This window comes from Antechinus flavipes, chromosome 5 (genome assembly GCF_016432865.1).
Source record: "Antechinus flavipes isolate AdamAnt ecotype Samford, QLD, Australia chromosome 5, AdamAnt_v2, whole genome shotgun sequence".
Classification (NCBI taxonomy): Eukaryota; Metazoa; Chordata; class Mammalia; order Dasyuromorphia; family Dasyuridae; genus Antechinus; species Antechinus flavipes.
Window position 1 is genome coordinate 35522963 of NC_067402.1, and position 24235 is coordinate 35547197.

The window sequence follows — 24235 nt, forward strand, 5'->3', positions numbered from 1 at the left end:
GGTGGTAATAATAGGAAATCATTAGATAGCTTAAGTTGGATGATCAACTTGGTGACTGCTGGAGCTGTTTCCTCCAGACCTCCAATGGGGATGAGAGCTGCTTCCTGTCTTACAATTGTGAAATTGGGCCCTGACAAGTAATTGAACCATGGACAGTAAATGGGACCACTGAATCCTCTGATAATTAAGCTTCTGACCTCATGCTGAACATCCTCCAAAATTATGGGTGATCTTTTTATTGCCAAGTCTAATGACCTTTTCTCAATCGTAATTCTTCTTCATCTATCTTCAGCTTTCCACAGTATCAATAATCTTCTCCAGGATAGTTTCTCCTCTCTAGGCTATTGGGACACTGATTTCTCCTAGTCATGCTATTTCACCACACCATCTCAGACTCTTTTTTAATCTTATTCCAAGTCATGCCCACTAATGATCAGTATCCCCTTCCTCTCCCAGGTCACTCTGTCCTGGTCCTTTTTGCTTCTCCCTATATTGTCTTACCTAGTGATCAACTTTTCTCTAACTCTCACCTCAATATTAAATCCATTGTCAAATCTTATCTCTTGCTATCATCATAATATTATCAATTGAGATAGTATTTGTACCATGGGAGAATCACAGTGCCTAGCACATAGTAGGCTCTTAATAAATGCTTATTCTCTCCCTTGTCTCCTTCTTTGCTAACACCTCTTAAAGACCATCATCACCTCTCACTTGGACAATTAGATTCCAATTGGTCTTTTGCCTCTATCTTTCTTCTCTCTTCAGTTCATCCTGCACTCAGCTGCCAAAGTGATATTCCCTAATGGCAAGTCTGACCATGTCATCCCCTACCTCGATAAACTCCCAAGGGTTCCTATTACTCTGCATCAAATATAAAGTCCTCTGCTTGAGTTGAAAAACCTTTCAGAAGTTGACCCCTTCCTATCTTTCCAGTGTTTTATACCTTCCATTCTATCCACACCCACACATACCCTGTAATCCACTCTCATTCCTCAAACAAGACACTCGATTCTGAGCATTTTCTCTGAATGTCTCCAGTGGTTGGAATGTTTTCCCTCCTCATCTTCATCTCTTGGCTTCCTTCAAGCCCCAACTCAAGGTTTCTCTTAAGAATTTTGGAATTGATTATATGACATGGAAGACACTGGCATGGGATCACCCAGCACAGCCAGACATGCCCCTATCAGAGAAGCAAAGCGAATTGAATTAGCTCAGAAGAAACACGGGATGTGTAAAATTAAAGAACCTACACCAAATGTTTCTAGGGATTATTTGTGTCCGACCTATGGTGGAGCATTCCAAGCTCATATTGGTCTGATCCAGCCACAGCTGGACACACTGTAACTCAACTTTAAAATAGGAAACATTGACTCTGATATACTGTTATTATTTTGGTCTTCTTCAAGAACTAAGGACACTAACCAACCAAAAACCAAAACCCCACCTTCTACAAGGAGCTTTTCCCCCATCCCCCTTCATTCCTCTGTTAATTATTTCCTATTTATCCTGTAAAGAGCTTGTTTTTAACATAGTTGTCTGCTTATTATCTCCCTACTAGCTTGGGAGTTTCTTGAGAAAAGGTAGTATCTTTCTCTGTATCCCCAGCACTTAGTAGAGTGCTTGGTACATAGTAGGTGTTTAATCAGTGCTTATTGACCTATGTTACATTTTCCTCCCTTCTATGTACCACACAATCTAGCTACATCCCTCTTTTTGCTGTTCCTCCAGAGAGCTAACCTATACTCTATGTTCTCCCTCCCTCTCTGTACCTTATAAGGCTCCCTGGCTTCCTTTAAGATTCAGCCCAAAAGACTCTCCTCTCTCCAAACTTTAAAGGCGTAATTATGTTCATTTTTTGTCCCCTATTAAAATGTAATCTCCTTGAGAACAGGGACCATATTTTTGCCTTTTTTGTATCTCTAGTACTTAGTACAATGCCTGGCAGATAAAAAATACCTAACAAATGTTTGTTGACTGAATAACTAAATGACTCATAGATGGTGCCATTAACTAACAGTTTTTGTACATCGGTTAAATCATGGGAGTGGGATGTGGGAAAGAGATGTAACAGCAGACCAAAAGAAGACTAAGGGGAGGGAAGTTTGGGCAGAATTGATTGTATGATGTGGAAGACATTGGCACAGAACCATCCAGCAGGGCGTGCCCTCATCAGAGAAGCAAAGCAGAATTGAATTAGCTCAGATGTGAGCTATGTGAGCCCATGAGAGGTTGAAGAGATCTGGTGGCTTCCTATTTTAATTAATCGTTCTTTGCATCTAAAGTTCAATTCTTTCTTTCTTGTTGAAGGAATGAAAGTGCTGCCAGGGGCTGTTCTAAATTAAGACTCTGCTTGTAGGGCTTTAGGAGCAGGGAAAGGAGAAGATAGAGGGAAAGGATCTTCAGGGAACTTTTTGGCTGGAGCAGAAAGTATGTGCAAAGGAAACCCTCCAGAGACAGAGCTGCTCCAAAGGGAATCAACCATGGTCTTCACAGAATGGACAGAGCGACAAAGAATGGGGTCATAAGTTTCATTCCTTTGTTTGTTCCAGGGAACGGTGTGTCCTCCACTCATGTGCCAATATTTAATCCAACATCTTCCCTGTTATCCAAAATGCAGATCCGTTCTTAGTATGTCTCGGGACTGGGTGTGTGTAGCCCAAGGTTTTGGCCACAACCAAGATTATAAGTAGACTGCAAAGTATGCACGCTCTTTTTTGGACTCTGCTAGGAACCGGCATGCCCCATCCTTGCCATTTCAATGACCAATGGCTTCGCTAGCATGGGTAGAAAGCCACCTGGGCTCATCTTCACGTTGGCAAGAATTGGAATCCGGTTTTACTCCTGACCCTACCCAGCAGCTTCAGCTGGTTCCACTTAGCCTCTTAGACCCTCTTATGAAGAAACCTTAAAAAGAATCTCTAGCAATGTATATCCATTTCCAAGAAATGGAATGAAGAGGGAGCAGGAAAGGGCTTCCTGTAGAAGGTGGGATTCATCCCTTTTGGAATGAGCAGGAGGTAATTTGTTCTTTCTTGTAAACACTAATTAATAGTTAATAAATATTAAGTATAACCTATATCAAATTGATTACTGTCTTGGTAGGAGGGAAGGAGAGAGAAAAAATGGAAATAAAAGTATAAAAGTGAATGTTGAAAACTAATAATTTTTTAAATTTAAAATATCTCCGATGATTATGAATCCTTTTTGAAGACAGCTCAGTTACAAGGTTTCTAATGGTGAGCATAACACTTCCAGTTTCTTCTCAATTTTGTTTTAAGTAGAGATAAATTTAAATTTAAAAAAAATGTCTGCTAAACACCTATTATATGTCAGGCACTGTGCTAAGCATTGAGGATACAAAGAAAGATAAAAGAGCTCCTGTTCTTGTCCTCAAAGAATTCAGTCTAACAGGGAAATAACATGAAATGATGATATTCAGACAGAAGGATAAATGGGAATTAATTATCAGAGGAAAGGCCATAAAGAAAGGGATTTCCCTGGAAGTACATGCTCCTGTTTCTATTAGAGTAAGACCATGCCTTGCTCATCTCTGAAACCGTTTCTGTACCTTGTATAGAGTGGGGGCTTGGTAAATTGCCATGTCAGATTTAATTTAAAAGGGAGAAGAACTCATTTTACTGGAAGTAAGGGGGGGGAAGAGTTGTGGCAAAAATGCTTCCTGCTTTGAGATAATGAGATGGAGACAGGGAAGAAGGCTTAAACTAATCCTAAATTAACCCTCTGCAAGAAGACAAGGGTTTTTTTTTTTTTTTTTTTTTTTTTAAGCAGCAGCCAGATGGATTCTCCATCTGCTACTCAGCTTAGTACTAAGGCCTGGGAGGGAGCAGAAAGAATTGGGGAAAGCCCTGGATCTGGAACTCTGGTCCTGTGCCTTTTTTACCCAGGTGACCTCAGCCAACCCTCTCTAGCTTTCTTACACCTTAAGTACCTTCTCTGTGATACAGGAACACTGTTCCTCCAACAAAACACTCCACCTCCCATCCCCCCACCTTTTATTGACTATGTCCCATACCTGGAATGCTCTGTCTGCTCACCTTCACCTCTTAGAGCCCTTCAAGTCCCAGCTAAAATCCCACCTTCTACAGGAAGCCCTTTCCTGCTCCCTCTTCATTCTGCCATCTTCTTTGTGTTGATCATCTCCTATTTATCCTGGCTATAAATTCATTGCACATGGTTGCTTGCTTGTTCTCCCTCCAGACTGTGAGCTCCTTAAGAGAAGTAGAGACTGTCTTTTGCCTTTCTTTGTATGTCCAGGATGTCACATAGTGCCTTATGTATAGGAGGCACTTAAATATTTATTGACAGACTTACTGATTCCAGCCACTGCAGCCTCATGGAGTCTTATCTCAAGCTAGTATCTTCATGTCCCTTCTACATCCTTGTACTTTTTACCTAGACCCCTATTCTGAGAGAAGAGCTTCATCTTACTGGGGCCTAAGCTCTTAAAGGAATGATCTCCCACATGTATTCCTTTCTATCCACCCACCCTCCTTTGCTTGTCTTCCCCCATTAATGTCAGCTTCTTAAGGGCAGAAATCATTTTATTTGTATTTATATCTCCAGTGCTTAGTATAATGCCTGGCATGTAGAAGTACTTAATAAATTTTCTATCTACCATCTATCTATCCATTCATCCATCCACCTAGCTAGCTATCAATCTAGCCAGCCATCTATTCTTATCTATTCATCCTTCTTATCCATTTACCTGTCTCTCTCTGTCTCTTTCAGTCTCTGTCTCTCGCTGTCTCTGTCTCTGTCTCTATCTCTGTCTCTCTCTCTCTCGCTATATTTCAATTGATTGATTGTTTCTGAGCCTCAGTTTCCACATCTATAAGATGAGGGGATAAGATTAGTTATTTTCTAAGGTGTTTGGGGATGGGATGGGGAAAAAGTGGGAAATTCAGGAATGACTTCAGGGAAGAAGTGGCATTTAAGTTGGTCCTTATAAGGTAAAAGGAGGAGTTCCAAGGCCATTATGGAGGTAAGCATGTGTTCTGCTTATGGGATATGGTCTATATAAATGCATACAGGACTGGTGAGGGCAGAATGAGATCACAGAATGGCTAACAATCTACTTTGACTAGAATGAGGCACACATGAGGGGCAGTGCTGAAGAATAAGGGAGGAATCAGACTGGGGAGGAGCCCAAGTGCTAAATCAAAGAGGCACAATGGAAAGAGCTGGAGTCAGGAAGATCCAGAATCAAATCTGACCTCAGACACTAGCTGGGCGAGTCACATAACCTCTATCTGTCTCAGTTTCTGCACCTGTAAAATGGGGATAACAATGGGGACTGCTTACCAGAATTGTTGATAATTGTTAATACTAGATAAAATGAGATAATCTTAATTTGTAAAGCACCTAGCACAGTGCACATAATAGACATTTAATAAATGCTTGTTCCTTTCCTTCCTTCCTTTTAGTCTTTGGTTTACAGTAAAGAATTTCTCCTATGTCCCATCATGGGACATCTGAGGCCTTGAGGGCTATTGTAATGGAGTTCAGATTCCACCAAATTTGCAAACTGCTTTGGATAGGATCTAGGGATAGATTGTATGTCTCTTTTCAGGGCCAATTCTTATATGAACTGCTTTTTGTAAACTTATAGGATAACAGAAGTGGAATGGACCTTAGAGATCATGAAATCTAAATTTCCCATTTTACAGAGGGGGAAACTGAGGTTCAGAGAGAGAGAAATGACAGCCAGGGTCACAAAGCTGATAAACCAGCTAAATTTAGAGAGAATTGTCACCACCTCATTGGCTACAGGGCAGTGAGTATTTCAGGAACAGCTTTTAAAGATTTACCAAGTTATAGATTTGTTGTCTGCACCAATGGAGGGAGTAACCATATTGGTTAAATCCTTGAATGAAATTCTGACATATCCTTGAATTATTGAAGTGTTTTTTGGGCAGTTGGGAGCCAGGGAAGGTTCTTATTCAAGGAAGTAAGATCAGCAGGCCTAGATACTAGGAAGATTATTTTTGCCCAGATCCTTTATGCCCTGAGTCTCTGACGTTTAAGTCCCCTTTGTATGGTGACATCTCTTCTACCGGGTAGGAGCTCAGTAGAGGCCAGGATCGTGTCTTATTCATGATGAATATTAGTTGCATTTCAATTCAAGTTATTGATTGGGGGCTGATGAGGGGATTGGCTGTAGACCAAGAAGTCTGATAAAGTAATGGCAGTAACACACCTTCTTGCTGCCTTAGAATGATGACATGGTTGGTAAGAAGAGGCAGTAAAACCTCTTAGAGGTATGGAGATCCCCTTTTCCTTGTTTATACTAAATCTCTCCCAGGCCCTTTTGTCTTATTATGGTTCTCTTGAGTAAGGCCTCAATCATGTTCCTTCTGAATCATATTTCACAGCCAGCCCCTCCTTACTTCCCAGCTCCAGAGGGGCCGGGGTGTAAAATCCAAGAACCTGGCAAGGCCGTCCATCCTCAGTGCAGATTTTCAGAATCCCTGACTCTTTATTACAGACACATTGAGGAGGAGTTGCCAAAGATCATCTAGGGAACATTAAAGTTGGGGAGATTGTTCTGCTTGTTGCTACAACAGTGGAGTCACTAAGGAAACAGCCCCTTTCCCCTCTTGGGCCAGTAAAGCATCTCCCCTTAACTCCTGTCCTCCCCCAGCCTGGGCCAGTCATTGATAAACCTACAATTGCTGCCATCCTCCTTCACACCATCCCCAAGAGATGCCAGGTGCTTGTCAGGCTGTCCTGATCAGCAAAAAGAAACTTCCAGAAAGGTTCAGAGAAACCAAGTCATGGATGGGCAAATTCACTCTTTCCCCCCCTTTTAAAAATGTTTTTCTTTTTCTTTTTTAATTAACAAAAACCATGGTCTCTCCGTCCCCATGGAAAGTAAAAAAACCCCCACCTAATAAGCATGTATAGTCAAGCAAAATAAATTCCTACATAGACCATGTCCAAAAAAAATACATATATTATTCTGCCTATTTAGTCCATCATCTCTCTGGCTGAAGGGGAAGCATACTTATCATCAGTCCTTTGGGACCATGATTGGTCAATGTCTTTCTTCTTCTTCTTCTTCTTTTTTTTTTTTGGTGCTGAGGCAATTAGGTTTAAATGACTTGCCCAGAGTCACACAGCCAGGAAGTGTTAAGTGTCTGAGGTCAGATTTGAACTCAGGTCCTCCTGACTTCAGGGATGGTGCTCTATCCACTGGGCCATCCAGCTACCCCTGGTCAATGGCTTTCAAAGTGGTTGGGGAAACCCACTCTTGCTGTCTTGAATCTGGGAGCCAATTCTCCTCCCTAAGCCATTTCCTAATAAATTTGTGTTTATGAAAACTCCAGTGTCAAGTCCCAGGAGAAAAGCTTTTCTGTTATGCATTAGTCTTTGCCAGGAAGGTAATGTTACAACTTGTTAATGGCACCACAAAGGAAAAAAATAATGTTTAAAAAAATATTTTGAATAAATCCTTTCAATTCCTGGCAACATTTTCTTCTTCATTTGGCTATTTGAAATCTGTGACTCTGAAAGTATTTTTCAGCCTTTCTGCTTCAGCTATTTTCCAGCCTCCTCTTAGCCCAGTTTGGTTTCTTGCAATTTTCTTCTATTTCCCCTTTAGGCTGGACTTTCTAATAATTGGTCGCTGCTGAAAGATGATACTTTCCCCCAATCCCCTACTCCCTAACCCCCCCCCTTTTCCCCAACTCCAAACCTGCCCCAAAGCCACACACTGCCAAGTTGCCTGTGAATGGAAAAAACCCACTAGCCCCACATTTTGGACTTTCAAAAGTCGTTCCATTGTCTCCTTGGCTCTGAGATAATTTAGATGACCTTGCCTGAAATCGTCAGTCTTGGCAGGCACCTTGTTTACCATGGTCCCCAAGGCGGCCGGTGGCTCTGTTCCTGGGATGATGATGTTACAGGATTGGGAAATTCTGCCCCAAACAATGCTGCAAACACAAAGTTCTTAACATACTTGTTTTTAAATAGAATTTTGTATAAACACAAGAGCCACTTTCTACAGCTGCTGCTCTTCCCTCACTGGGAGGAAAGGATATTCACGGACTAAAGGAGCCCCCTTTGTCTCTGCCAATTCTTATATGAATTGTTTTTGTTTACTCCTGAGGTAGAATGGACCTCAAAGAGAGAGGGACAAATGACTTACCAGCATCACAGAACCGGTAGGTGGCAGAGCTGGGATTTGGCAGGTGATTTTAAAACCGATAATCTTCTTTATATACTTCAACAACAATACTATATGAGGATGTATTCTGATGGAAGTGGATCTCTTCCAAAGAGAAGATCTGACTCAGTTTCAATTGATCAATGATGGACAGAAGCAGCTATACCCAAAGAAAGAACACTGGGAAATGAATGTAAACTGTTTGCATTTTTTGTTTTTCTTTCCGGGTTATTTATACCTTCTGAATCAAATTCTTCCTGTGCAACAAGAAAACTGTTCAGTTCTGCACACATATATTGTATCTATACTGTGACATATTTAACATGTAAAGGACGCTTGCCATCTGGGAGAGGGGGTGGAGGGAGGGAGGGGAAAAGTTGAAACAGAAGTGAGTGCACCGGATAATGTTGTATAAAATTACCCAGGCATGAGTTATGTCAATAAAAAGTTATAATAAAAAAAAAAACCCAATAATCTTTCCATTGCCTCATGCTCTCTCCCTCTACTACCTTACTGAAATTCATAGTTATCTTTTAGAAAACCATTCATATTCCTGCTGACTTGAGATAGTCATTTCCTTTTTTAAAAAAGGGCCTTTGGCAGTCCTGTTTATAGTGTCTAGAAGCTGGAAAATGAATGGATGCCCATCAATTGGATAATGGCTGGGTAAATTGTGGTATATGAATGTTATGGAATATTATTGTTCTATAAGAAATGACCAGCAGGATGAATACAGAGAGGACTGGCAAGACTTACATGAACTGATGCTGAGTGAAATGAGCAGAACCAGGAGATCATTATATACCTTAACAATGATACTGTTTGAGGATGTATTCTGATGGAAGTGGACCTCTTCGATAAAGAGAGCCTTAATTGATCAAAGATGGACAGAAGCAGCTACACCCAAAGAAAGAACACTGGGAGATGAATATAAACTGCTTGCATTTTTGTTTTTCTTCCCGGGTTATTTATACCTTCTGAATTCAATTCTCCCTGTGCAACAAGAAAACTGTTTGGTTCTGCACACGTATATTGTATCCAGGATATACTGCAACCTATTCAACATGTAAAGGACTCTTGCCATCTGGGGGAGGGGGTGGAGGGAGGGAGGGGAAAAATCGGAACAGAAGTGAATGCAAGGGATAATGCTGTAAAAAATTATCCTGGCATGGATTCTATCAAAAAGTTATTAAAAAAAAACAACAAAAAGGCGGGGGGGGGGGGGGTGCCTTGGCCTAAACCTGCCTCCTTTGGGACTTTGCTTTTTATATATGGCCAACAATCATTGTTGGGTCACTCTGTTAGTCTGGAGGCAAATGAGCCTCCAAGCCGATGAATCCTCAGATAAAAGTCTGGCCTTTAAGCTATGATGGTAGGATTTTCTGTAAACCCCAAGCCATCTTGAGAGGTCTCAGAGATTACACACACAAGCAAATTATATTCCTATGGGCACAGCATAGTTAAGGGTATGATATTAAAGAAGGAAGGAAGGAAGGAGGGAGGGAGGGAAGAAGGAAAGAGTGCTGTTGTCCAATTTGTCATTTTTGCCTTAATTTTTAACTAACCGTAATGACATTTTTTCCCCCCAAGTCAAAGGGCAAAAAGCTTTATTATGTTGTCATAAGGTGGGCAAATTTTGGGAAAGACTCAGACTAAATACCTAATGAACTTGCATTTTACAAGAGGGGACATTTTATAGTTAGGGAACAATCTGAGGAGATTGATTTCCTGATCGGATACAGTGTCTGTGGGGTCAAGATAAATCCTATCAATGTAAGGAACTCAACAGGGACCCATGCAACAAAGGCCCACTTCAGGTCAAACTGCCTCAGTCAAACAGTCCTGATAAAAATCTTGCCTCCTTTAATTGGGCACTTACTTGGGGACAAGGAATGACACATTTGAGCCTGCTCTTTAAGTGAGATGGGCAACCCAGAAGAGTGAGACAAGAGTTTATATAGAAAAGAGAAAGTAAAAAAAAAAAAAAAAAAAAAAAAAGTGAACAGAGGAGGACAATTGAAAGATTTCAGACAAGATTTTGCATGTTTGGACAATCTCAGATAAGGATATTCGTGGGAAATTCCTGTGATTGGATTTATTTCAGATAAGATTCAACATGGAAAAGGTAAAAGGCCCTTTTGTTCTAAAGAAGTCAGAGAGACAGAGAAAGATACAGAGTCACTGAGACAGAAAGAGAAAGACACAGAGTCAGATATAGAGACAAAGAGAGAGACAGAGAGATTCTATTGCTTTGCCTATACTCTAAAGAGATCAAAGAAGTAGGAAAAGATCTTGTCCGGACAAAATAATTTATAACGAACGGCTCTTTTTGTGATGTCCAAAACACTAGAAACTAAAGAAATGGCTGCCAATTAAGGAATGGGTGAACAGTTGTGGCATAGGAATGTTACAGAATATTGTGCTGGAAGAAATAAGGAAACAGATTTTTTAAAATACAAAGGTGTGTCAACTGATGCAGAGTTAAGTAAGCAGAACCAGAAAAACTTATATTCATATAATAAAAAATGAATTATTTTGAAGACTTTTAAAAATTGATAAAGAATGAAATCAGGGGAACAATTTTGTTTGTATGATAACAATACTATAAAGACAGACAGCTTGGAAAGCTGTAATCAATACATTGACCATCTATGGTTCCAGAGGAAAAGTTTAGAGAGTATATATTGATGTTCCAGGTGACATCTCTTTTTGCATATGACCACTGAGGGATTGGTTTTGCTTGATTCTGAATAATTGTCATACAGAATTGGTTTTCTTTTTTTTTTATCTCCCCTCCCCGCCCCCCCCTCGTCCCCCCGCTATAGTACAGTAGATGGAATTGAGAGAAAATAGCTTTTTATTCATTAAAAAACACTTTAAAAATAGAGAGGTGAGAGGGTGCTATAGATGTAGATATTGCTTGCATTTTTAGATGAGGTCACTGTATTGTTAGTTTTGCTTAATTATTTTACTTTGTTACAAGCTTTCCTGGAATGGAGTAATCTCAAAATGTTTGTAATTTAAAAACAGAAGATGTCAATACGCCTTTTTTTTTTCTTTTTTCTTTTTGAGCCTAATCATTCTCACTTGGTGAGAACTCCATGAAAAGCTTTGGGTGGAAAAGGGCCAGAAAAGCATCATTCCCTGAAAGAATAAGTTTCTTCTATAAGACTCATTCCCAGAACCAAAAGGTTATGAGCTGAAATGTCAGTGGAGTGGGGTGTGGAAAGTCAAAGGTCAGAAGAGGCAGCAGGGAATGAGAAGACTCCCTAAGGCAGAAATCTCCAGTGTTTCCATGGGTCAGATTCCAAAGGAACCTCCCTGCAGACAGGTCCAGGACTAAAGACCTCCTGGGGTGAAGATGTTGATTGATAGCTGGGAGATATCATCTTCTTTCCCATCCTAGCCCAGAAGATGGGAAAAACTCTCCTGGTCTGTGACTGGACCATATGACTTCTTGGAGCCTCACACAGCTGGAGGGTGGCAAAGGAAGGGGAAAGAAAGGGGGGAAGTGTTCATCTCTTGGACAGAAGAAACAATGAGGCAGGAGCTAGGCAGAGACACGGCCCCTGAGGTGATAGCAGGGACCAGGGCATGAAGCTTGAGCAGCAGAGGTGAGTCTCAGGCTTTGTCAGTGTTCAGAAGCACTCTCTCCCCAGCACATTTTTACCTCACTTCCTACATTTCCAGAGCTAAATACAATAACATTCTCCCCCCCCCCCCCCCACTGAATTTGAGGCAGACCCTCCTCATTCATGCCTTGAGTATTTTAATGGCTGCTGGGAACTCTGCTTATCTCAAGGCTTTCCCCACTTCACTCACTCTCCATTTTGCCACCAAAATGACTTTCCTAAAGTCACAAATCTGTTTCTCTACCCCTTTACTAAATAAATTCCAATGGCTCCCTGTCACCTCCTGCATCAAATAAGAAATGCTCTGCTTGGTATTCAGAGCCCTTCTCCCTTTCCAATCTTACATCTTACCCCTAACACATACTCTGTGATCCAGAGACTGCTCTGCTGGCTGTTCTCCCCGTCCCCAGATTCTAACAAGCATTTCCTGTGGCTGTTCCTCCCTCTACCTCCACACCTCTACTTTCTGGCTTTTTTGGCTTATTAGGTGTTGGGGTCAAACGTCCAACAGATATTATGTGGGAATTGGGAAAGAGAGCTTAAGAGAGAGACTGAGGTACGATCAATATACCTGTGAGGGGCTTAAACTTTACCTGTTTATATTCTGACATAGGAGGATGATATTTGTAACTCCTTAGGACATTCTCAATATTCTGGCAGTTAGAAAGACTTTACATAACCAGAGGAGACGGGTGTGAGTGGAATATGAAGGGATGATCTCTTTTTTTAAAAGGTTGAAAAGGAGTGAGATAGGAATGTACTGGGAAAAGGGAAAGGAAGAAGTAGAATGGTGCAAATTATCTGCTCTAAGAAAAAGGGCAAGAAAAAGCTTTTCCAATGGAGGGGTGAGGAGGAAGAGAGGTTGAGTGAAAGAACATTATTACTCATCAGAACTGGCTCAAATAGGAGACACCATAAATATTCAATAGGTGTATAGAAATCTATCTTAGCCTGCAGAAAAATAGAAGGGGAATGGAATATGGGAAGGGGGGAGGTGATAAAAGAACAGTTCATTTTGAGGTAGACAGTGGTCAAAAAACAATTATGAGAAGAGTCAGGGTGAAAGGAGGGAGAGAATAAATGGGAGAAATGCAATTAGCAATAGTAATTGTATAAATAATTTTAGAAGCAAGTTTTTCTAATGAAATATCATTGTTCTCCGGGAAATGAGCAGAATGTTCCCAGGGGAAAAACAAAACATGGAAAGTCCTTCCTGAACAAAGTGATATATATCATATATGAAATGATAGCAATGTTCTGGGTGACCAGTTGTAAAGGATTTTGTGGTTCTTGGTAACAATCATTCACAACTATTATGAATCCTATCCATTCACAGAGAAGGAATGATTATGTTTGAATACAGATTGAAGCATTCTCTATTTCCCTCTTTATCTCTCTCTCTCTCTCTCTTTTTTTTTTTGAGGCAATTGTGATTAAGTGACTTGCCCAATGTCACACAACTAGGAAGTGTTAAGGGTCTGAGGGCAGATTTGGACTCAGGTCCTTCTGACTTCAGGGCTGGTACTCTATCCACTGCACCACCTAGCTGCCCCTTTATCACACTCTTTTTAAATTAATTTCTCTTGCGGTTTTTTATTTCCATTAGGGTGGTAGATCTATTTTTTTCATAACTTTTATGGAAATGTTTTGGATAATTTCAAATGTGGTTTCTTAATTGTGAGTGGGAATCAGAGAAAGAACCTATAAAGCAATATAAAAATTTTTTTTTGAATGTAACTTGGGTAAATTATTAAATAAATTAAAATTTAAAAAAACCCCAACAACAACAACAACAAAAAGAGACCATTCATTTTTGTACTTTGGAGGTTATAATAGTAACTTTGTATTTCAATTAGTAAAACTCAACTGAATGAGAATGTGTGAAACCAGAGTGCAGAGAGTTTAAAACAGAAAGAAAGGGGAAAGAATAAGTGGGAAAAGCAATAGAATTACTGGATAAAGAGGATAAAGAAAAACTAATAAAGTCCTTGGTAGTTGGCTGGGTATTGAAAGGAGAGAGCCTGAATTTCTCTCTGAACTATTCCCTGAGGCAAAAGGGGAAGAGGACTGATGATTAATTCCTTGTTCAATTCCTTGCTTTAAAAAACCCTATAGTTACTGTATTCTATCAAGGTCAAGTTATGATGTAAACCCCAGACATTGTTTTTCTTCTACAAAAGATCCTCCCTGTACTTCAGTCTCCCAGCTAAGTCAATGCTTAGCTTAGCCTACCAGCCAATGGCCAGATACCCCACTTAACTCCTTTTAAAAGAATTTAGCCTGCGTTGTTCATCTAGGGTTCATTTGGTACTTGTCTCATGGGAGCAAGTTCTCAAGGAAATTGCCATGCCTTAGGCAGGGGTCCTCAAACTTTTTAAATAGGGGGCCAGTTCACTGTCCCTCAGATTGTTGGAGGGCCGGACTATAGTAAAAATAAAACCTTTGTTTTATTTTTTTATTATATTTATTTTTTAATTTAATTTTATTATATTTATTTTTTATTATATAAAGAAACTTCATAGCCGTGGGTGAGGGGGATGAACGTCCTCAGCTGCTGCATCTGGCCCAAGGGCCTTAGTTTGAGGACCCCTGCAGTAAGTGTCTTCCCCCTTAATGGCATCCTCCTTGTTAACTGCCTTTCCCCTTGTCGAGTGCTAAAACTCCCTTTTACAACTTAAGCCTGCCAGTCAATGATATAATAAATCTTGGCCTTTTGATTTGGAGAAAGTGTAAGCTTTCAAATTCTTTTGAGACATCTCGAGATACCAGTTTTGGGTGCTTCAACATTTCTGCAACCAGGTATCCCATTAATACTACTTAATTAATTAAATTAATTAATTTAATTTAAGTGTATACACTTAATTAAATGTGTATAATTCCAATTTGTTTCTCCCAGTCTTCCTCTGGGTGGGGTCCCTGGTGATTGTCCCTAGTAATCTCCATATTAACTCCACTTTTGTTTTTGCTTTTTTGCTCATATTTGGTCATTGCAGTTTAATCTACTTGTGAGTTGTTTCTTCCAGACTCCAAGCCATGAAATTCCAAGTAGGCGGTCAACATGAAATCACCTGATTAGGGCACCCAGCCCCCCATGCTGCTGATGCCCCCTGCAAGTCATAGTCTTCCCTCCTCAGTCCAGACCCCACTGGGCAGGGCCAGTGTCCTTGCCCCTCGTCAGCCTGCAACAGCTTCTCAAGGTGAGACCTTCATCCCTTTGGCCCAAATGACTTGGTCTGTCCTGCTTGAGGAGGGATAACGGACCTGAGGCCTCTGGGCCTGGACAGTGCTGGAATTCCGTGGACAACAGCAGCTTCCAGAAGCCAATTGTGGGTCGGTGATGATGGGGTTTCCAAGACAGAGGGTGGGAGCTGGTGGGAGCTGATGGGAGTGGGCTCTCTGACTCCTGCTCCTTGCCTTAAGCAGCTTTACCCGATTACCGGCTTGCTTATGGCCTGGAGCACTAGACTGGGTCAAGATTTCTTAACTAAAGTGATTCCTGAAAGCTCCCACTGATGGGTGAGTGGGGGGGAGGGGAATTGATTCTGAAGGGGAGAGGGCGGTTACAGTGGATCCTGAGGAGAGAGACCAGCTTGAAGGCCTAGATAACAAGGATGTCTTGGTAGAAGAAATGCATCAGACTGGATGAGAAAGCTTCAAAAGTCTGAAATAAAGAAGGATTGAATGGGATGAGCTGGGGAAGGGGAGATTTCTCAGAGGTTGTAGGACCCTAGGCCTAAGTTTTGGGAAGTCATGTGACCCTCAGGAAGTACACAGTGTAGGTGACCATTGGACAATGGTTACATCCTTTTCAATCCATCCAATGAACTGAAGTCTTTTGCTATTTAATTCATTGAATATTTTTGGCCTGGGGCCACACACCATGCTGGGCTGCTCAGTTGGTGTACTTGAACCTCTTTTTAAAAAATATTTTAATTAAAGCTTTTTCTTTTCAAATCATATGCAAGGACAATTTTTCAACACTTACCATTGCAAAACCTTGTGTTCCAATTCTCCATCCCCTTGCTCCACCTCCTCCTTTAGGTGGCAAACAATTCAATATATGTTAAATCCAATATATACATACATATTTATACAATTATCTTGTTGCATAAGAAAAATCAGATCAAAACCAAAAAAAAATTGAGAAAAAAAAAAAAGGCAAGCAAAAAACAACAGAAAGAGTGAAAATGCTATGTTGTAATCCATACAGTTCCCACAGCCCTCTCTCTGGATGCAGATGGCTCTCTCCATCACAAGTCCAAGGGAACTGTCCTGAATCATCTCATTGTTGAAAAGAGCCACATCCCAAGGACCCACACTTAACACCACATACCAAGATAAGATCAAAATGGGTCCATGACCTAGGCATAAAGAACGAGATTATAAATAAATTAGAGGAACATAGGATAGTTTATCTCTCAGACTTGTGGAGGAGAAAGAAATTTGTGACCAAAGATGAACTAGAGACCATTACCGATCACAAAATAGAAAATTTTGATTATATCAAATTAAAAAGTCTTTATACAAACAGAACGAATGCAAACAAGATTAGTAGGGAAGCAACAAACTGGGAAAACATTTTCATAGTTAAAGGTTCTGATAAAGGCCTCATTTCCAAAATATATAGAGAACTGACTCAAATTTATAAAAAATCAAGCCATTCTCCAATTGATAAATGGTCAAAGGATATGAACAGACAATTTTCAGATGAAGAAATTGAAACTATTGCCACTCACATGAAAGAGTGTTCCAAATCACTATTGATCAGAGAAATGCAAATTAAGACAACTCTGAGATATCACTACACACCTGTCAGATTGGCTAAGATGACAGGAAAAAATAATGATGAATGTTGGAGGGGATGCGGGAAAACGGGGACACTGATGCATTGTTGGTGGAGTTGTGAACGAATCCAACCATTCTGGAGAGCAATCTGGAATTATGCCCAAAAAGTTATCAAACTGTGCATACCCTTTGATCCAGCAGTGTTTCTACTGGGCTTATACCCCAAAGAGATACTAAAAAAAGGGAAAGGGACCGTATGTGCCAAAATGTTTGTGGCAGCCCTGTTTGTAGTGACTAGAAACTGGAAAATGAATGGATGCCCATCAGTTGGAGAATGGCTGGGTAAATTGTGGTATATGAATGTGATGGAATATTATTGCTCTGTAAGGAATGACCAGCAGGATGAATACAGAGAGGCTTGGAGAGACCTACATGGACTGATGCTAAATAAGATGAGCAGAACCAGGAGATCATTATACACTTCGACAACAATATTGTATGAGGATGTATTATGATGGAAGTGGATTTCTATGACAAAGAGACCTAACTGAGTTTCAATGGATAAATGATGGACAGAAACAGCTACACCCAAAGAAGGAACACTGGGAAACGAATGTGAACTATTTGCATTTTTGATTTTCTTCCCGAGTTATTTTTACCTTCTGAATCCAATTCTCCCTGTGCAACAGGAGAACTGTCCAGTTCTGCAAATATGTATTGTATCTAGGATATACTGCAACATATTTAGCATATATAGGACTGCTTGCCATCTTGGGGGGGGGAAGAGGGAGGGAGGGGAAAAAATGAAACATAAGTGATTGCAAGGGATAATGCTGTGTAAAAATTATCCTGCATGGATTCTGTCAATACAAAGTTATTATTAAATAAAATTAAATTTAAAAAAAAAAAGAAAAGAAAAGAAAAGAGCCACATCCACAGCCCTTTTCGTCATTGCTAGAAACTGGAAATTGAAGGGATGCCCACCCATTGAAGAATAGCTGAATAAATTGTGGAACATGAATGTTATGGAATATTATTGTTCTATAAGAAATGATCAGCAGGATGAATAAAGAAAGGCTTGGAGAGACTTATATGAACTGATGCTGAGTGAAATGAGCAGAACCAGATCATTATACAAGGCAACAACAAGACTATATGATGATATACCCCAAAGAGATACTAAAGAAAGGAAAGGTGGGAAATGAATATAAACTGCTTGCATTTTTGTTTTTCTTCCCGGGTTATTTATACCTTCTGAATTCAATTCTCCCTGTGCAACAAGAAAACCGTTCGGTTCTGCACACATATATTGTATCTAGGATATACTGCAACCCATTCAACATGTAAAGAACTGCTTGCCATCTGGAGGAGGGGGTGGAGGGAGGGAGGGGAAAAATCGGAACAGAAGTGAATGCAAGGGATAATGCTATAAAAAATTACCCTGGCATGCGTTTTATCAATAAAAAGTTATTTAAAAAAAAAAAAAAAGAAAGAAAGGAAAGGGACCTGTATGTGCCAAAATGTTTGTGGCAGCCCTGTTTGTAGTGGCTAGAAGCTGGAAAATGAATGGATGCCCATCAAGTGGAGAATGACTGGGTAAATTATGGTATATAAATGTTATGGAATATCATTGTTCTGTAAAAAATGACCAGCAGGAGGAATACAGAGAGGCTTGAGAGACTTACATGAACTGATGCTAAGTGAAAGGAGCAGAACCAAGAGATCATTATACACTTCAACAACGATATTGTATGAAGATGTATTCTGATGGAAGTGGATTTCTTTAACAAAGAGAAGATGTAACTCAGTTTCAGTTGTATCTAGGATATACTATAACATATTTAACATGTATAGACTGCCGGCCATCTAGGGGAGGGAATAGAAGGAGGAAGGGGAAAAGTCGGAATAGAAGTGAGTGCAAGGGATAATGTTGTAAAATAAAAAATTAGCTAGGCATAGGTTCTGTCAATAAAAAGTTAAAATTATTTTTAAAAAAAGACTATATGATGATCAATTCTGATGGAAGTGGCTCTTTTCAACAATGAGAGGATCCAATTCAATTCCAATTGGTTGGTAACGAACAGAAGCAGCTATACCCAGAGAAAGAACACAGAGAAAGAACAACATAACATTTCCACTCTTTCTGTTAATGTTTGCTTGCATTTTTGTTTCTTTCTTCTCAGGTTATTTTTACCTTCTTTTTAAATCTGATCTTTCTTGTGCAACAAGATAACTGTGTAAATATGTGTGCATGTGTGTGTGTGTATTGTATTTAAATATACTTTAACATATTTAACATGTATGGGACTACCTGCCATCTAGGGGAGGAGGTAAAGGGAAGGAGGGGAAAAGCTGAAACAGAAGTTTTTGCAAGGGTCAATGTTGAAAAATTACTAATGCATATGTTTTGTATATAAAAAGCTATAATTGGGGAAAAAAAAGAAAAACACCACACACACACACAAACACACACACACACACACACACACACACACACACACAAGAGCCACATCCATCAGAATTGATCACTATATAATCTTTTCATTTCCCTGTACAGTGATCTCCTGGTACTGCTCATTTCACTCAGCATCAGTTCATGTAAGTCTCTCCAGGCCTCTCTGAAATCATCCTGCTGGTCATTTCTTACAGAACAATAATATTCCAATGGCCTTAAACCTTTGAATAAATTTTGTAGCGTTCTCAGAGTATTGGCCAGGTTTTTCCTTAATCTGGGAGATATCTGACATTGAAAAGGGCACCTGTATCCTGAGTGTTCCTCCCCAAGAGTCTTGCTACTTCTCTCAGGGGGTAGAGGTTAGAAGAGGTGACTGAATCAGGATCCTGAGGAGGAGAAAAAGAGGTGCCATTCCTTGTATTAGAGGGAAAGGGGGGGGGGGAATCTCAGCATCTGGTTCAGGAGGTGAGGGGGACAGAGTTGAAGAAATACTATTGGACATAATGTCCTGTCTTTGATAAGGAGGTAGTTCTGAAAGGGATTCACAGGCCTCCTGATAAGGACTGCACATGGGTGCAGAGGAGGGGTCCTGTGTCCCTCGAGGAATGGAAAGGAGGGGATTATTTAAAAGGTTAGTATCTAATTTTGATTCCCCTCCAGTAAATTGTAACAGAATCCTGCAGTGCTGTTTTAATTTAGGATCTTGGGAAAAGGCCATGAAGGCTTGAACATAGAGAACTTCAGTCCACTTGCCTTGTCTTTGGCAAAACAAATCAAGCTGCTGGATAGTACTATATTTATTTGAGACATTAATAGGTCATTTTCCTGGTTCTACAAAATATACTGAATCCAGGCAATATTGCAAAAGAAAATAAGTTTCTTAGTTTTGAGATCTTTCAGGCCAAATTTGTCTCTGTTTTTTAAGAGACAGCCTAAAAAAAGAGAGAGACAGCCTAAGGGAGAGAGTCCTTAGGGATAGAGACAGAAGTGGATTGTCCCATTTTGCCACAAGTCTGATTCCATAGCACCAACCTCTTGGGCATCGCTACAGAGGGAGACAGGTGACAGAAGTCCCCTGCTTAAGGGCACTTCTGCTAAAAGTTGCAGGAACTCTGAGTCTAGGCATCCCTAGTCAAGGAAGTGGACTGAGCATAGAGCTCCCAACAGCCCCAAACCTTCCTGGGCGTTTGGGTTGTCCCAGCTATAGAATAGATAATAGAGTCAAGAAGAGGCTTACCTTGGGGAGGAGGATATAACATTTCGGGGATTCATGTATGGGCCACCAAATGTTGAGGGGTGAGATACCTCAACAACAATGGGGGTCCCCAGGCAGGTGTTGCAGGTTTTGCAAAAAAAATTAGCAATCCCAATCTCCAAGTGAGTTCTTCGGCAGAAATGGCTTTGTTATCAATGAGAAGTCTTTCAGTGGGCTAGTTGCTGATTAGAAATTAGCAAAGGTTGGGATGTAGAGCTTTGATTTTTAGTTAGTTTTCTATGGCCCGGGGTTAGAGAGACATTTCTAGATGAATTGAGGGACTAATTTCCAGGTTTATAATGGGTGGTATTTATGCCCCAAGCCAAGATCTTGAAATGAATTGTAAGTGGGGATTATTGTAGAATTTGATATGCTTCTCTGTAAAACTTTTTGATTCAGCTTTTGTTTTTTCCTCCACCTCTGGTTCATGGTCCAATCAAGGACAGATATATGGCTTTCTTTATTGATAGGGCAACAAAATTGCCATCTTCTTCCTTCTCCTCTTCTCTACCTCCCTTGACACTCTCAATATTCATTAGACCATTGTATCAAACTTCCTTTTAACTATTAGAGAGATAGAGAGTCTGCCTCTCTCAAAATTATCTTTGTGTTATACTTAGACAATTTGCAAAGGCACTGGTGAAAGGATTAATTTCAGGTCCTTTAATTTCCCTATTAGTCCTACAGATCAATTTGAAAATAAGATGGAAAAGTGTAGAGAACCTCCAGGAAGCTAGAAACTTCAATAACTGGGATGGTCTTCTCCTAAATTTAATCTATGGTGTATTTAAGCTTGAAATCATGAGAAAACATAGTCCTGGAACAATAATTGGGGCATTGTGAACTTTACATAAAATTGAATCCCTAGAAGCTAACAAGATGCTTCAGAGAGTTAGAACATAGAAAACAGAAACCAGGGTTGCTCACAGAACAAGACTTCTCATAATGACTTATGGTTTTAAGGTATATAAGCAGAATGATTTCTCTTAATGATTCTGTTGAATCTTTGTCTTCCACCTGATTATTCCTGAATCTGGATATGAGGTGGAATTGTTACTGCATGACTGGTTGTCATACAAGAATGCTTTATCCTATTGTGTACGTGTTTAGGTAGAGACCCTGAAGGATTTTGATTAATGATATATTATAATCATATCCCTATTTTTTTCCTCTTATAGCAAATTTCTGTAATCAGAGCACTTGGCCAGTAGAAACCAAGAGCACAATACAAGTATGTAGATGATATCTTTATCTGCAGCCCACCCCTGGAGGTTTCTCTCTCACCTCCTTTTTCTCACTTCTAGAGGAAGTGGACAATCTCATCACTCCCTGATCAGGTGCAGGCTTTTAAAGGCCTTGAAAGCTAACGTGACCCTCTCCAGACCCTTAGCCCTACTGAAAGTCTTTTACTCTGTATGTTGCTGAAAGTTGGGGCTGTGTTTTACGGGTCTTGACTCAATCTCTGGGACCTGATCCCAGACTCCTTGTTTATTTCTCAAAGAAATTTGGTTTAGTTGGAGTGACCCTCTTGCCTAATACTTTGGATGCCATAATGTAACTGAGGAGACCCCTAAGCTCGCACTAGGCCAGTCATTGGAGGTTCTCACTCCTTACCAGGTTCTAGACCAATTAAAAACTAGAACTTAGAAGGGATAATTTAGTTACTTTAAATGATTATGAAAAATTGGTGAGGGATATTAATTGGATAAAACTATTTGAAATTGGAAATACGTGAATTGACAAAATTATTCAAAATTTTAAGCGGAAATTCTCTGACTAATTCAAAAAGAAGTCTGAGGATCAGCTGCAAGGAGTAGGAGGTATTTACAGATGCTACTAATAAACAATCTGCCTCTTTATATATATTCCACCTACTACTAAATATGTTGTTAACAACCTTTTTAAATCTACACAGCAAAATGAGTTATATGCAATTATTACTGTGCTTTATACTGCTCAAGAACCTCTTAATATCTTTTCAGATAGCAAATTTGGTGTTTATGAAACAATCCCCCCCCTGGACATCCTGCTGGTTAAAATGAGATTCCTTTAATAGGATTTCTATTGTTTAAAAGAATGGTTTATGTTTGTACAATGTTAATAACTGAATAGTTGTTTTTATTTTTCAAGTTTATGGCTTTTGATAAAGCTGGAACAATCTTCTTTCACGTTATTTTTGTTTGTGTCTGTGTCTATGTTTCTGCCCAGAATATCTGTGATATATTGATTTGGTGAGTTAGATTTTGTTACCTGGAAAGATTTAAAATGCAACCAGCAAGAAAAAACTTCTATGCTATAGGTAGAATGCTGGGAAAATTTCTTAGGAAGCCTAACTTTTTTTCTGTGGACTTCAGCTCTGGCCAAGCTGGGGGAGGTGGGGGGGGGGGTGGGGGGAGGTGGGGGTGGGGGGCGCTACACAAAGAAGTTAGCAAATTAAAATAAAAATAATATCTTTACAGATTCTCAAAAGTTTTGAGAATAAAACATCGTAGCCAATTCTCAAAATTTTGGAAGCAAAAATTAAGAACTTTGGCAAATATTCATTTTAATATTGCAAGGAAAATTCCTGAAACATTGGGGATACTTCCAGGAATTTACCCCATTCTGAAAGAAAAGGAAAAAACAAATCAGGTAAAGAACAACTCTTTTGCTAACTCTTCCTTGACCCCTATCTTATCTGGAGTCCTTCTACACCTTTGGAAAGCTGTCCCAAAGCAGCCCAGAAGGTATTAAGAGACCCTCTCCATTCCACTCCTCAGAGTGGTCCTGAGTGTGTCTCAGTTGTGGGGTTGCTAGCAAGATCAATATAGTCCCAAGTCCCTTGATTTACTAAGTCAGTATTTCATCACTTGTAAGAATTATCATAAGCTACTCAGAAGAATGTGACCCTGAAAAGATAGAGGTCTGTATCTGGACAAGAGTTAGGAACTTCTGCTCAAGGTGAGATCCTTCTCAATTTCCCAGTTCTGTTTCTTTCTTTTCTGCCTGGTCTTCCTGAGCCTGATAAGGTAGAACTATTATAATTGGATATCAAACTAAACAAGGAAGCCTTATTTTGTCATATGTATGCTCCCAGGCTTCCAGAACCTGAACAACCAGTTCTGATGTGTTATCATACATCTGTATTTCCCCTATAACAAATTCCTATATTAAGAGCAAATGGTCAACAAAAATTCAATGATCTAATATCTTGCTTTCAATCTGAAAATATGTAGTCATTATATCCTAAATGATTTGGTGCATGAGTATTTGGCCTAGTCACAGATACATATAGATGTTTGTGTGAAATAAAGTCCTTAAAGGTTTTCAAAATAATGTAAAAATAATTAACATGATTGTCTGTAAGACCTGTTATTTTATTGTTTATTGAAACTAAAGCTGAAACATCTTTAACATTTGTATGTACTGTGTGTCCTGTGAAAATAATTTATGTCTTTACATGAAAAGTTACTGGTCAATCTATAATTATCTCTTTACATCTTATAGCTATCCTTATGGACTTATCTAAGACTATTCTAACAGCTATTTGGTAGTTTTGTTTTTTATTCTAGATTTTGGTCAGTTACAGATGCATTGGCCAGCTTCAAAGAACTGAATCAACTATTGGATGCTTCAATCAGTTTACCATCCCGTTTATAAAAAGATGGGACCCTGCAGGTGGCTTAGCTCTATGCCCATTCTCAGCAGGAAGTAGTTTCAGAAGATGAGACCATTGCCCCTTCTCCCAAAGGCCTTAGGGCCCTATGGGTTTGGGGAGGAACTAAAACTAATTGGTGAATTGGAACCCAAATTATCTATGTCTGGATAGGTCTCCTTTAACAATATATTTGGGATTTAGGAAGGTACCAATTTTCACATCTCAGATATGGGATTCTATGATGTTTTTAGGCCCCTCAGTAATATAATGTACAGCATGTTTC